Source organism: Capsicum annuum, chromosome 1 (assembly GCF_002878395.1).
Source record: "Capsicum annuum cultivar UCD-10X-F1 chromosome 1, UCD10Xv1.1, whole genome shotgun sequence".
In the NCBI taxonomy this organism is placed as follows: domain Eukaryota; kingdom Viridiplantae; phylum Streptophyta; class Magnoliopsida; order Solanales; family Solanaceae; genus Capsicum; species Capsicum annuum.
In genome coordinates, this window is record NC_061111.1 from 255483806 (window position 1) to 255496946 (window position 13141).

Consider the following 13141-nt stretch of genomic DNA (forward strand, 5'->3'; position numbering starts at 1 on the left):
CCCCCCTTCGAAATAGGTAAAACCGTAGGTATTTATATGCAAATCCGGACTTGAAAGTCCGAATTTGAAACCAAAATTCAAGGAAACCAACGGCCAAATCAAAGGGATGTATTTGAAATTCAAAAAGTTGAAAAAGACAACTCACTTCACGATTTTGGACGATTTTTGTGTCTTTAACATGGATTTGAAATCTAATTTCGTTGTATCACCGATTGGGAACTGATTTTCGTTGATTTATTGAAGAAGCGGATTGGAAAGGCTGAAAATAGGATGAATCCTTGTAGTGCAGGCGGATGGTTAGATATGGTGGATTGTGGTTTTGATTTTGGGTATAGAGTAGATGAGGAAGATGGAGAGAGAGTGAAAGATGGATGGTTTCTTTGTGCATTTTGGGTAATGAAAGGAAAAGACGCGTGTGGTTTGGGAAGAGAGAAAGCCTGCCCTTGTACTTGATGTTTTTTTTGACTAAATTCAAGACGTCTCATCGTTTGATCGGATGGTTTAAAAATAAATATTATATATATATATATATATATATATATATATATATATATATATATATATTTAAAGTTGAAAATCTTGTGGCCTTTGGATCAAGAAGATTTAAGTGGCCGAGACGACTTTGTATTTGTTGGCTGAGTGACGTGGCAAGATGTAATTGGTTAGAAGGATGTGGCAAAGATTGATGACTTGGATTTAGAGTTGGATGGAGTAGTTTTAATGGACTGAGTTTGGGCTAATTTTTGGGCTCTTGCTTGAAATAAAATAAGAGTTGGATTCAAAAAAAATAAAATTGGATTGTTGCTAGCCCGAATACTCTTTTTCTACTGAAATTAATTTTATCAATGCTTCCTGATGTCCTAAAAATTACGTATGTACATACATATGTGTGTAAAAATTAAGGTGGGAGAGACCAAAGGCTATGAATACCCGACACAAATACTGTGTAGTACCAATGTGGGACTTTTTCCAAAGAATAATAACAAACTACCACGCTCTGCATTCTTCGTCCTCGACGACTCCACTCCTGGTAGATTTCACCCTACTTTTGTAGGTAGCTCTTCTCAGGTAGCCCTTTTCGAGTCAGGTTTCGAGTCAGGTGCATAGATGTTGCGATGATTGTGCACTATACATTACTTTCCCCGGCCGAACACTGTCATATCAACGTCACCATCCCAGGCACGGTGGGCATGGAAAGCCCTTTTCAAGTGCGTAGCTTTCACTTACTTTTCTAGATAGTTCTTTCCCAAGTAGCCCTTTCCAAGTCAGGTGCACAGCTCCCGCGACGGAGTGTGATGGGTGGCTCTAATACCAATATTACAACCTTAGGAAAACTACACCTCCAAAAGCTAGCTATTAAGGTGGGAGAACCCAAGACTATAAAACCCCCACACAAATACTTTGTAGTACAAATGTGGGACTTTTTGCTACGATCATAACAAACCATCACGCTTCGCATCCTTCGTCCTCGATGGCTCCACTCTCTACTTTTGTAGGTAGCTCTTTCCTCGATTTCTCTATTTGAGTCAGATGCCACGATGGTTGTGCGCTAGACATTACTAGCCCCAAACAAATACTGTCATACCTGTGTCACCATCCCAGGAACGGTGGGCAAGGAGGGTAATGGATGGCTCTGATACCACTATTACAACCTTAGGAGAACCACATTTCAAAAGATAGCTATTAAGGTGGGATAGCGCAAGGCTATAAACACCCACACAAATACTTTGTAGTACTAACGTGGAACATTTTTCAATGGACCATAATATATTATTTACTAAACAACAGTCCATAAAAGGAACAACCAGGGAAAACTACTCGTTGAAAACACTTAGTTTGCATCTTGTGTCTGCCTCAAACTAATCAATATATAGGAAATATTTTCATATAAACTTTGAATATTTGTCATCTCAACTTTCTGTCGCTTTACTATAGTTAAGTTATTTGTAGGAAAAACCATGCGACGCGACAAATATTTACACTTTATTATGAAATGTAATATAGTTACAAAAAGAAATGAAACATAACTACTGTACTTAAGAAGAGTAGCTATCAACATTGATATAATATGCAGTGATACAACTCTTACGCAGGACTTTTCCATAAACAGCAACATGATACAACTGCTGCTAAAGTGCTAAGTTCAAGTTGCCATTGATCGCGAGTATGATTTTACCATATAATGTCCGCGTAAAGAACATATAAACGCTAACTGCAGTCTACAACTAATCAAATGTGCTCAGTGAAGTCATAGTGACCTCCGGCTAATACAAAATACCAACTCAGACAATAACTCTGATGCCATGTAATAAAGGTATGAGGGAATGAATCGATATCTTATTATGGAAAGAGCAAAAAAGGATATCCTATAATTACTATTTAAGTTATCTAAGTACATTTTAAGGATTACGACTACATTCATTCTTTTGCAGAAATCAAAGGTACATTTAATGTTTTACTTTAAAAGATGAGGTGTTTGACTAATCTTTAATGTAAAAGTATCAAAAATTCTTGAAATCTTGATCAAATAGTACTAATTATTGTTCTTAGATGTATTTTCATGTTTCGCTCTTTTGAATTTATCTGCATAATCCTCCCTGTATTATTGTCTTTTTCCACTTCACACCACTTTCATCACATCTTTGATATCCATTGAAGATGACATCGATCCCAGAATTACTTGCAATTATGAAGGAAAAACAAATGGTTGAAGAAAAAGACTTCCCTTTTGCACAAGAAATTCTGATGGATTGCGAAAAAGGTTTCGAGGAAGAAAAAAGAAGTATCGACGAAAAGTACAGTAAAATAATAGAAGAGGACTACAAGCAGTACAAAAAGACAAATGAGTTGTTGTTTGACAGAATTCAAAAGCTAAAGAAGGCAAAAAGTGATAAAAAGGCTCGCTACGAGGAGAAAATCATCGAGTTTAGAGGTAGAATTTCTGATTTGAAGGAAACGGAGAGAAAAAATGATGAAGGTATTGCTGTTATGTGTCAATTTTCTGCTGAATACCTCTCAATTTTGAGAGTCTTGTCATTAAACAGAAAATATTCAATGATTACTTCTCTAAAGATCCGTCTTCCTATCCCTAAAGATCAGCTTTTCTATCCCTCTAAATTCGCTTTTTTATCCCACCAAATCTGCTCTTACTAAAGTCACTATTATTCTCTTTAACTACTAAATCAAATCTATGTAATTACACCAATATACAACAATATATGATTACATTAATATACAATATTTACATCATGCTAACATCCCCCCTCAAATTGATGTTGGTAGATCAAGAAGCATTAATTTGCCGATGAGAAACTGATGTCGTTGTCGTGCCATTGATTTTGTAAATGCATCAGCTATTTGAAGATCACTGGACACGTATGGAAGAGTAATGACACCTTTATCTACAGCTTCTCGTATATAATGACAGTCTACTTCGATGTGTTTGGTCCGCTCATGATAAACCGGATTAGTAGCAATCTACATAGCACTTGTATTGTCAGCATGGAGATGAGTATGATTAGATTGAGGTAATCCAATCTCAGCAAGTAGTCCACGAAGCCACACAATCTCGGAGCAAGCAGTAGACATTGCTCGATATTCAGCCTCTGTTGAAGATTTTGACATGCGGTCTTGCTTCTTACTCTTCCAAGATATCAAAGACTCTCTTTTGACATGCGATCTTGCTTCTTACTCTTCCAAGATATCAAAGACTCTCCAAGAAACATGCACCAACCAGTAACCGAACGATGAGTGTCAAAACATCCCGCCCAACTAGAATCACTAAAAGCATTAAGACGAATAGGCGAACCACTAGGAAAGAATAATCCACGATTAGATGTTCCTCGGAGGTATCGAATGATGCGACGGACAGCCACCAAATGAAGATGACGGGGAGCTTGCATGACCTGACTAACTTGTTGAACTGTAAAAGAGATATCAGGCCTGATAATAGTAAGGTAATTTAACCTCCCAACTAATTGCCGATATATAGTTGGATCAGGAAGAAGATCGTCTTCCTCCCGGCGATACTTTACATTCAATTCTAATGGAGTATCCACAGAGAATGAATCCTGAAGACCTACCAAAGAAATCAAATCTTGGGTATATTTGTGTTGATTTAGAAACACACCGGATGAATCACGATGAACTTCCAAACCCAAGAAATATGTAAGAGTACCAAGATCTTTCATATGAAAAGAATCCTTAAGTTGTTGTTGCACGCTAGTAATTAGTGAAGAATCAGTTCCTGTAATAATAATGTCATCGACATATACCAAAAGAAGGACACAACCTGTGGATTTTTTCTGAAGAAAGAAAGATGAGTCATAGTTGCTTTGCTCAAAAGAGAATTGTAGCAAAGTAGACCGAAATTTGTCAAACCAAGCTCTGGGAGCTTGTTTTAATCCAAACAGAGACCGCTTCAACTTGCATACATCTGATGTAGGTAATGAGAACAAACCTGGTGGAGGTTTCATATAAATATCCTCTTTGAGATCACCATGAAGAAAAGAATTCTTGACATCCATTTGATGAAGCGTCCAGTTTTGTGAAGCAGCAATGGCAATAATAGTTTGCACCGTCGTCATTTTTGCTACCGGTGCAAAAGTCTCTTCATAGTTCACACCATACTCCTATTTGTTACCAAGAACAACCAACCGAGCTTTGTACCAATCAAGAATTCCATCAGAATGAATTTTAATTGAATAAACCCATTTACATCCAATTGGATGGACATTTGAAGGACATGAAACAATATCCCATGTGTCATTTTCTTTAAGAGCCAAAAGTTCTTCCTCCATTGTTTTCTGCCAACAATCATGCTTGGAAGCTTGTGAGTAACAAGTTAGAATAGAAATGGTAGATAAAGTTAATGAAAATCCATACCAATTAGGAGGACGAGATACTCTCGTAGATCGCCGACTGGGCTCAAGAGGAGCAGGCCTTAAAGAATTCTCAATTCTAGTTGTGTAGCAGTTTCAGGTGGCAGATCAATATCAGGAGGGGGTAATGTTGGCCGACGACGTTCGTACACAAATCCAAGTTTCAACCTCTTAGAAGAAGATGACAAATTCTCAAAAGTAGGAAGAAGAAGAGAAGCAGGAGATGACTCAACATGAGTACAAAAAAAATATTGATTCTCAAAGAAAACAACATTTCTAGAAACATGAAATTTATTAGAACATGGATCATAACAGAGAAAACCTTTCTGTGAAGTACTATAACCTATAAAAACACATTTAGTAGACTGAGCGGAAAGTTTATTACGCTGAGAAGGAGGAAGATGCACAAAACAAATACAACCAAATGTATGAAAATTATCATAGCTTGGATTTTTGTGATAAAGACGAAAATATGGAGATTCAAGATTTAAGACTTAAGATGGTAGTCTATTAATTGAGTAAACAGCAGTAGACAAAGCTTCCACCCAATACTTAGATGGAACAGAGGACTCAATTAATAAAGTACGAGTGACATCTAAAAGATGACGATTTTTACGTTTAACAAGCCCATTTTGTTGTGGTGTATATGGACAAGAGCGTTGTGAGACAATTCCTTTTTCAAGCAAAAAATTTTTGAACTCATAAGACATATATTCTCCACTAGAATCAGATCTCAATAATTTGATGCAAGTAGAAAATTGAGTCTCAATATAGGCCAAAAATGTCTTGAATATGGAAAATACCTCAGATTTGGAACGAAGAAAATATACCCACGTAAATCGACTATAATCATCTATAAATGTCACAAAGTACTTGAAATGGGCATGAGAAACAATTGGTGAAATACCCCAAACATCACTATGAAGGACATCAAAGCACTTTGTAGCACAACTACCAAAATTAGGAAAAGGAAGAATTTTACTCTTGCCTAATTTACAAGTGGAACAATCAAAGGAAGCAGTGAAAAATTGATTTTTGTTCCCCAATAAACCCAAATTTGATACATGAGATAACACAATAGAATTTGGATGTCCTAAGAGGTTATGCCATACCTCAGTCTTACTAGGTGTAGAAGTACAAGCAAATGATGGAACACGAGGAATGGAAAAGTGTATGGGAAACAGTCGTCCAACTTTACGAGATCTGATCCTGCACAAGACAACCATTACGAGACAAATTCACATCACAATTGTTATCTATCAATTGTCCAACTGAAATAAGACTAGTGGAGAGCTTTGGTGACACAAAAACATTATTGAAAGTTTTAGTAATATCCCCAACCTTGGTAATAGGTAAATTACTACCATTGGCAACTTAAATTTGCGATGGACCATGATACTTATGATTATTTTTTAGCATACTAGATGAGTTGGTCATATGATTGGAAGCTCCTGAATCAACAAGCTAAATATTAGATGCAAGATCATTACTTTGTAGCCCTAAAGCTGAAAAAGCTGACATGATCATTTGTCTTACCATTTCAGGAGTAAGAACTTGTCCCAAAGATGAGTTCTCAGTAGTGAAACCATTTGTCCCAGCTTGAAAAGCATTAACCTTATGGTTTTGAGGGCGTGTGAGACACTCTATGATAATGTGTCCTTATTGTTTGCAATAATTACAAAACTTCCTGCCACAATTGCTAGCAATATGACCATATCCCTTGCAACTGTAGCATTGAGTTCTAGTCATATCCCTACCCTTTCCTTTACCTTGGGAAGCAAATGTAACAACTATATCATCAACTTGCTTGAAAGCATTTTGTGTGACAAAACACTGCTCTTCCCGGAGTAATTCCCTTAAACAGACATCCAAGGAGAGAGACAGGTCACGATTCATCAAGTGGGAGTGAACAGTCTCAAACTCAGAGTGTAACTTCATCAAAAATTGATCTCGCTTGCTTTTCTCATGAACTTGTTGAACTACAGAGAGAGATTCATCCGGTATTTTGGCATAAACAATATCTATAAATTCAGCCCATAAGTTCTAAAATCCAGAAAAATAATCCTGAATAGAAAGATCTTCTTGAGAGTAATTAGCAATTTCATACTCTTAAGTGACAGCGTCGGGAACTATTATCTTGTTTGTAAACCCTTTGTAAATAATCCCACATGGCTTTAGCTATCTTGTAAGGCCTGAGATTAAGAACAATAAGAGGGTTAATTGACCTTAAAAGCCATGTCATTACCCGAGCATCTTTAATCTTCCATTCACCTAACTTTGTAGGATCAATAGGAGCAGGATCGGCTCCATCTATATGGCCCGATAGTTCTTTTCCAGTGACAAATAACTGAAACTGAAACTCACATGACAAGAAATTCTTTCCAGTGAAATGAAAACCGAATGATTCAAACTGATATGAAGTCATATTTATGAAAACTAGAAACACTGACTTAAAAAGAATAACCAAAATGACCAAGATCGAAATACAAGGTGTTAATTGTCAAGGAACAATCAACAAAAACCAAAATTTTCCAAAAAGACTGAAAGAAACCACAAATGAACTCTATGAAACAAGACAGCCAAGAGAAGGCTCTGATACCATGTCAAGAATGGACCTTGGGCCTAACTCAACCTCAAAAGCTATCTCATGAGGTGAGTATTACCCAAGGTTCATTCTTGACATGGTATCAGAGCCAGGTCCATTCCCGTTTTGGGCTCCCGATCCACGCGCCAGTGCCAATTGGGCCTGGGCATGAGGGGGGTGTTAGAGTGGGTAAAATTCCCCCATTGGTTGGGGAATGGACTAGTGGTTTGCTTATATGGACTTGGGTAATCCTCATCTCTTGAGCTAGCTTTTGTGGTTGAGTTAGGCCTAAGGTTCATTCTTGACATTATGTGAATATACGTCGATTATTTTTGTTTAGTTTTTCCTCCTTACAACTTGTTATGTTAATGGTAGATCTTGATTTTACTGTATTTGTAAAACCTTTTTTAATTATTTGTGGTATTCAATTAATCAACTAATTTGGAGTCGGATATAGTTTGGTAAATGATGATTGATGCTACGAAAAGCAAATGAATACATTTTGATCAGTTGTGTGACTTATATTTTCTATTCTCATACCTTTTTTGTTGTTCAAAGAGTTAGATGTTAGATTTTCTCGTTCTGAACGAGGAAAATTCTTTATCGTGATGTGTTTGTTTCGTGAAAATTGGATATAGATTTGGAGGTGGAAACAGGCCTTCAAGCTACTGGTGTGACTGGCGTTAACAGCGTGGAATCTTCTCAAGGTGAAGATCGGGCAATTGTGCTTTATGATGATCCAAAACTGGTTGGCACATCAACCGGAAATAGCAGTGGTCAATCAATACACAAAGGTATAACGGTTTTGTGATTTAGACGACTTTGTTGTTATTATGATCTGTCTATATTATGTGCATATATCATTAGGATTCATATAGCCGACCTCAACTCTTTGGATTGAGGTATAGCATAGTTACTGTTGTTCTGTTGAACGGTTATAGGTATGATGTTTTCTGACGATTCTTCGTTATATACTAAAAACACCACCACCACAATCACACAAATACACACAGAAAAAATAAAAAATGAAACACTAGACGCTCAAGTAGAAAGCGACTGCGAAAAACAGTTGCATCGTATCCTCAAGACTTCCACTTCGTCCACTGTTACACTTTTTTAGCTGTGTCGATCTAGCCACTTTGCTGTAGTTAATTTTTTCCCTTTCTCGTCTGTCTTGGTTTTCCCCTTTTAGTAGGATGTTGTCATGTTTTCATGCAAACATGATTCATTTTTCTTTCTTTTGAGCCGAGGGACTATCTTAAACAGCCTCTCTACCCCGTAATGGTATAGGTAAAGTTTGCATACATCCTACCCTGCCCGTCTCAGGTCTCGCTTGTGGGATTATACTTGGTACGTTGTTGTTGTTGTGTGACTTATATTGGAGGATATCACACTTTTATTGGGAAGATGAGTTTCGTACGTCAATTTAAAAGGAGCTAACTTAATATGTTACATATATTTTCTCGCAGACAAACCAGAAACTATGTCTCTTCGTATGATGAATGACAGTGATGATGATATGACGTCAAATGAAATTGCTCGTGCTTCAAAATGCCGTGGACAGGAAAAGGAAGTGCATGTGAAAGGCTCCTCTAATTCGACGCAAAAGAGAAAAAGAAGCATGAATGAGGGTCAAAATAATGTTGCTTCCGAGTAAATTAGCAAGCTGTGAAATGAGCGGTCGAGTTTTTGCACCAGAATCCGAGCTCCCTTTGCAAAAAGTTATTGTAGTAGACTTGGTTTGTTCTGGGAAGATATCTAGCTGTAGTAGGAACAGTTAGGTATTTATGGTTCATCTCTTGGTCGTCTTTGTAGTATTTTGATTATGGATTGCTATATTTATAGACATATGGATGCATGTTATGCTTGTTTTGTTGGAACATCGAGTACCCGCTTGGCCTGCACATAGCGGAAGCTTTAGTGCGAATGCTTGATCTGTTACAAGCTATGCTGCTCGGAGTCTTCGAAAATTTCGATGGGTACGTGTCGGATCCTTCAAAAGTATTGAATTTTTGAAGGATCCGACATGGGTGCAACAACAAATTTGGAGAGTCCGATCAACTTAGGTTACAAGGATAAGTTCGCATCAGTTAGTGTTTGGCAGTGTTGATAAGACATAAATGCTGGTTGTATAACTATATTTGTTCATGGAAAATTACTACTCCCTCCGTCCCAAATTTTCTAATTTGACTTCATATTTTACTGAGATAATTTTTTTCCATGTTTTACCCTTTGCATTAATTATTTTTTCTTTAAAACGTAAACATCATTTAATAGGGGTACTATGATAAACTAGCCATGTTATTAGTGGACACTTCAACTTGGGTCAAATTTCATCGACCATAACTTTGTGTATATAACTAATTGGGGGTCTGGCTATATATCAAATGAAAGGTATTTGAGTCTTCTTTCCAACGCAATTGATTTCGTCCAAGTCCGATGTTGGAGTCAAAAGTTATGCCCAATTTACTTCAGCATGTCAGACTGTCAACTGAGGGAGTGCTGTGACCTTTTTGTTTCCTTAGCGGTATTCATTTAATAGGGGTACTATGATAAACTAGTCATGTTATTAATTATTTTTTTTAATCAATGTGTCATCTTAATTTGGGATGGGTAATTTGAGACGGAGGGAGTATGTTGTAAGAAAATGCTTAACACTATTTGCTCATTGGGTGCAAAATTTCTAACAAATATATAGCAACAATATTGAGGAGAGGTGATTAGACATGATATTACGTAGCTTCAGATTACTGAGAACGTGACCTTAGATAGAAGGGTGTGGAGGGTAACTAGAAACATTACTTGACTTCATAGAAAACTATATATTGTATAATACTTTTATGGTGGTAATTGAGGGGAAAAAAAGATTTTCTTTGGAATGAAAAAATTCAATTATTAAAAAAACTCCTTAAGAAGTTACCTTCCCAATGGATATTAGTACACTTTTCATCAGAGGTCGAGGGCTCGATCCTGGGTATGAAGAAAACTCTATTGGAAGCGCTACCACCTTAATGGGCCCTACAACTCTCAATCCGGATTAGTTGGAGCTCCAATGCGAACACCAGACAACACAACGGATGGGAACAAAAAAAAATACACTTTTCATCTTGCTGTAAATTTCTCCTGAAAACAACACAAACCATCAATAACACACTCCTGTACTTTCTTTTTTTCTTATCTTTTTCTTCTTCACAAAAATTTCTCCCATGAAAAAGTACTTCAAACCACCATTTTCAACAACAAACTTTTTCTTTTTTAATGTAACACCCCGTACTTTTGGGCTAGCATTTAGACCATCATTCCAACACGTATACACATGAACTAAATTATTCCTTGTTAATGTATGTGTGGTGATCACTCCTATAGTGTGGTAAAATCTTTGAATATGAATTGAGGTCACAAGAATCCCGTAACTCTAAGACGAGTTGAAAACAATTCTATCGATTAAGTTTTAGTGGACACTTCAACTTGGGTCAAATTTCGTCGACCATAAATTTGTGTATATAAAGAACTGTGGGGCCTTCTCTATGTCAAATGAAAGTTCTTTGAGTCTTCTTTCCAACGCAACTGATTTCGTCCAAGTCCAATATCGAAGTCAAAAGTTATGCCCAATTTACTTCAGCATGTCAGCCTGTCAATTGAGGGAGTATTGCTAGGACTTTTTTTGTTTCCTTAGGGGTATTTTAGTATTTTTCCTCATCTTACCTCAGCTATAACACCAAATTTTATCCCTAAATCTGCACTTTCCCCAAATTCATATTCTCCCCAAATCAAAAATCATCCTCCATTTCCCCAAGAACAAGAAAAAAATCCCTGACTCTTAAGCCAAGTTTTGAAGGAAATATATCAACATTCGGGTTCAATCTTTCAGATCTGATAATCTAAGGTGTGTGGGACTACTCTAAAAACCTTGGGCATAAGTTTAAATATTTTTATCAAGATTAAAGATCCCCAATTATGTTTTATAGTGAAGTATTCTACATGGTTTTTGGAAGGTATGCATCATGGGATTGTTTTGATGAAAATATATATTGTCTTGAATCACTTTTCATGGAAATTGAATTATAACTATATATGTATGGGATTTTGTGTATTTTGTAAAATTGATTGAGAGCATGAGCATGAATCCCCTCTCGTTGCTAACTAAAGTTTATATGTTCATTGTGAAGGAATTGAAACACATGTTTTAAGATTTGAAAGTGATCTTCTCAATATTATGGTGTTTGACATGGTTTATATGTGATGAGAGGGAGTTTCTTGCTATAACTATATTCTTGTTTTAAAGGGGGGAGAATCACATGAGATTGATCAATTTTACATGACCACCACATGTTTTGAAATCTTGCCAAGAGAGGATAAATGCTTAAATGTTCTTGAGGTTTCCAAGTGATGACTCTATTGTAATGTTATGAATTTCATTGGTGGTCATGTGCATGTTTTGAATATAATATGGGCTGTGAATTTGATATGATATTGACTTGCAAGTCAGGGTATGACGATACCCGATGATGACATGCCCTTAATAGAAAAAGTATTGAACGTTTGAAAACACGAAGCATCCAAGGGTGATGCCAGATTTTGAATAATTAAAATTTGGGCTTAAGAGAGCTAATTGGTTATCCGAAGAAGGCGTTTGAGTGTAAGGGCTCATCATTGGAAACCGTAGTTGCTGATACGGGTATTATCCTATAAGGGGGATAATGTGGACATCATGCAAGGGTGACACCACAGTATACTTGTAAGGGGTATACCATGTTACTAAAACTCCAATTCTTGTGGCACACTTGTATTGGAGGCTTGGCCGTCGAGTAAATGATGGATTCCATATAGCCCATGGAATTACAAATTGTAGGGTGTACCGATTAGCTCAAAATAATGACAAAAAGTGAGTTAAGATTGTCAAGAATTGAACTTTAAATTTGTTAAATATGCCCATGTATTTCCACTTATATAATGTTTATTATTATTGTGAAATGCTCTCATCTATTTTGTATAAAAACATGTTATTTTGAGTTGCTTCACATACTAGTACAATTATATTGATCCCCCCTATATTTCAGGGTCTGAGGCTCAATCTAGAGGTCCTGCTAAGCCGTAGAATTATCATACAGAAGTGTGCAGTTGGTGAGCCTTCTTTATTCCGGAAGGCCTGTTTCTTTTCAGACATTTGTCATTTACTTTGGTTTAGGTCCACTGGGGGCCTTGTCCCAGTTTCAGACAGTTTGCTTATTTTGTATGTATTAGAGATTTCGGAAACAGAAACAGATGTTGTTTACATGTTGATGGGTTTTCTTTCGTATTGATATACTTGACCCAGAACATGACCATGATTCCGTATTGATTATATTTCTGCATTATTTTATATAAGAATTGTGCATACCGGGCCTTCATGGTTCGGGATGCTCATCACGGCTAGGGCCCCGGTTCGGGTCGTGGCAAAAACTTGCTTGAGCAAACCTAGTAGTTAAATGTCTTATTTTCTTAAGTAGTTAAAGTACCTGGAAGGCATAGTCACATAAATTCCTAGTCTGAGTAATAATTTTTATCTTGGACCTTCTCATTGTATTACTTACACAACCACTTGGTTTCAAACTTTCAATGGTTATTCATTTCATACAAAGACACCTTACATCTCAGAGATTACAAAGCTCGTTTTACATGAGTAGATGGACGTGGA

The 13141-nt window shown here is 36.7% G+C and overlaps 1 long non-coding RNA gene across 1 annotated transcript; it reads left to right on the top strand.

Moving 5' to 3' along the window:
- Window positions 1–11203: 11203 nt before the first annotated feature.
- Window positions 11204–12780, top strand: LOC124891054. Its single transcript, XR_007049503.1, has 2 exons — window positions 11204–11350; window positions 12525–12780. It is a non-coding gene; the product is annotated as an uncharacterized LOC124891054 (long non-coding RNA).
- The last annotated feature ends 361 nt before the right edge of the window (window positions 12781–13141 follow it).